This window comes from Cryptotermes secundus, unplaced genomic scaffold (assembly GCF_002891405.2).
Source record: "Cryptotermes secundus unplaced genomic scaffold, Csec_1.0 scaffold782, whole genome shotgun sequence".
NCBI classification, from domain to species: domain Eukaryota; kingdom Metazoa; phylum Arthropoda; class Insecta; order Blattodea; family Kalotermitidae; genus Cryptotermes; species Cryptotermes secundus.
The window spans coordinates 1-3,341 of NW_019739973.1; positions in this window are offsets into that span (position 1 = coordinate 1).

Sequence of the window (3,341 nt, forward strand, 5' to 3'; positions counted from 1 at the left end):
CCTTCCTAATCCTTTCCAGATTACTGCTCATCTACCCATTCAATCTGCGCTTTTTGTCTAGCTACTTTAAGCGTTATGAAATACACAGGACAAATAGTGTTTCTCACACTTTCTGTATAAGAGCCATTCAACATCAGTTCCATATAACATGTTTATAAACACTAAATAATGCACTTCCACAGTTTTCCCCCAGTGCAAAAGTCAAGGAAATGTGAATCCAGACATCTACTTCCCCATATGCCTTCAGGGTATAGTGCTTAAGTAGGTCCTCACGTGGATAACTTTACCTATAAAAATATCACTATTTTTAATGTACACTGCAACACAACCACAAAAGGATATTATTGAACTTTTGGAGCATACAGTAAATAATTAGTTACAGCATTTGTTTAGCTTTGTATTTTCTTACTGTTTCTTTCTTTGTTATGCTTGTGACCAGTTTCATGTCTATTGTATTTTGCACTTGTCTTGACTTGTCATCCATTTTATACTGTGGATGAATTTCTTGTATATACTAGTCGGTAAGATTAATTGTATTCTGGTTCTATTCTTATGTCTTGACTTAGTTCTTTGTACTACTTATTTATCTAATATGACTTTTCCACATCCTAAAGTATTGGATTTTTGAAAAAAAAATTATTTATTTATTTCATCTCTATAGATCATTGTTACATGATATAGGACAAGTCAGTTACTGTACATTGGCTGATTACAATAAGAGAATAAAGTTACAATACTTAAAATTGTTTACAATAGATTACAGTAGATTACAATAATTAATATTTCATATAGTGTAAGGTGGAATCCATATTAGGTCCCCTCAGCACATCGGCTTCCATATATCCTATTGTATCTGTTCTGGTGATAATGCTTATGCAGAATTTGATGGAATGAGAATACATACATAAAATACTTTTGTCATTTTTTAATAATCACAGCATAATTAACATAAACAGCATGGTTTCTCTACGAGTAAAGGGAAATCAACAAATATTGCAACTGCAGAGTTTATAGAAAGGGTCTACAAATCATTAGATGAGAGGGAAATAAGTATAGGAATATTTCTTGATCTGTCAAAGGCATTTCACTTAGTAGATCATGATATATTGCTAAGGAATGTGACAAGAATGGGAATAAGAAGGGTTGCACTAAAATGGTTTCAATCATATCTAGAAAACGGAACAAAAAGTGGAAATTACATACAGATGTAAAGAAACTAATGAAATCACTAACTGTATATTGCAAAAGAGACCCATAAGACATGGAGTCCCACAAGGTTCTGTTCTCGGACCAGTGTTGTTTTTGCTATATATCAATGATCTAGAAGCCAGCATTGAACATGGAATACCAACGTTTTTTGCCGATAATATTAGTATTCTTATAACAGGAAATAGTGCTAATGATGTCCAATGGAAAATAAATAAAACAATAAATGCACTCACAGAGTGGTTTGAAAGGAATAGATTAATTATTAATAAAGAAGAAACAACAGCAATATCCTTTCATCAGGCTCAGAAAGTAGAAGTCGAATGCCTATCAATAAAGCTCTATGATACAGTCATCAGTTATACAGAACATACAACATTTTTGGGAGTTTGGTTGGATAAGAATCTAAGGTGGACTGGACATGCTCAACAACTAGCAAATAAATTATGTAAAATATGTTTTGCCTTACGAGTAGTCAAAAGAGTATCAGGGTTAGAGACTGTTCACACCTTATATTATACTTATTTTCAATCCTTGTTATTATATGGATTGATATTTTGGGGCAATTCAGGAAACGAAAAATTTATCTTTAGGTTGCAGAAGAGAGCTATTAGAACTAGGATACAAATCCCAAAAACCATTAGTTGTAAACCATGTTTTAAATTGTTACACATATTACCTTTACCATGTCTGTATATATATGAAATTCTAGTTCACATAAAAACAAATTTGAATGTTTTCATAACCAATTCAGGAATACACTCGCACAATACAAGGAGAAAAGAGGACTTGTTCATAGTGCCATGTAATACGAGTCTATACAAAAACAATTTCAATAATACTAAAGAGATACCAGTACTATACAAGTTTAAAAAGACTTTGAAAACATTCCTACAGGAACGAGATCGAGGATACCAGGGTATTTTGTGCAGGGCTAGAAGGATTCGGTCTTGAGGCGTACAGCGGTGTCGTGTGTTAAACGATTATATTAGTTCTGTTATTAGAATTATCATTGTATTATCTTACTATATTATTATTATTTATTATTGTGAAGTATTTGACTTGTCGTATGTCATGTATATAAAGATCCCTGGATATGAAGTAAATAAATATACAGGGTGTCCCAGGAGGAATGTGCCAAACTTCGGGAGGGTGTTCCTTATGTTAAAGTATGCCGATATAACCCAAAACACCTATGTCCAAAGTTGAACGGTTACGGAGATAATGGCCCAAGAAAAGTGTGGTCTTCTGGCAGGTCCAAGCACTGTACCTCGCTGTACCTCTCAGCTGAGAGCCCTTATCTATGTTTGTCCTTGAGTGCGATGATACTCCCTAGCCGTGCTTATGTAGTTGGCTCATACCAGAACGCGCAGTCAGCACGTTACGTCATCGCTCGCCAGTCATGTGTTATGTATACTGCTTGGAAACCTAAGGACAATTATGACATGGCGAGCGAGTATTTTGTACTTCAATTTTATGGCTTTCCGTCACTCACAAGTTGGTTTGATGTTACGTACATTATTAACATTACAGAATCCACATATTCCTGCCAGTTTTAATATGTATTTTGTAATCAACAAGTGTGTAACCCCGGTCAAAGTTTGACACTTCTCGGGCCATTATCTCCGTAACCGTTCAACTTTGGACATAGGTGTTTTGGGTTATATCGGCATACTTTAACATAAGGAACACCCTCCCGAAGTTTGGCACATTCCTCCTGGGACACCCTGTATAAACAAATAATAGCACTCCACTAGAATCCATCGCAAAGTATGTGGGTGAAGTGATATTGAACACAGTTCCAAATAAAAAAAAAAATTAAAAAGAAGTGGGGGGGTGTAAAATCCTCTGCAGTACAAGAGATGTGGTTGGTAAAAGTATTTATTGCTGTTCTTGCGAGCATGACCTCCGGGTGTGGGGGGAAAGCGGGGAGCACCCAAAAGCAGGTGCAATGTTAGTATACCTTCTTACCGATTGTGCTCTCGGCTCTGGCCGCCATTTTGTTTTTAGTGTTAGTGTCGATGGTGTCGATTGTGTCGATTGCGTAGAAGTGGCAGCAGTAATGCACCTGTAGTGAGATGGCGACCATGGCGACCGGCGGGCAACACAGCCACTGCTGCCGCGGTGGCCGGCGG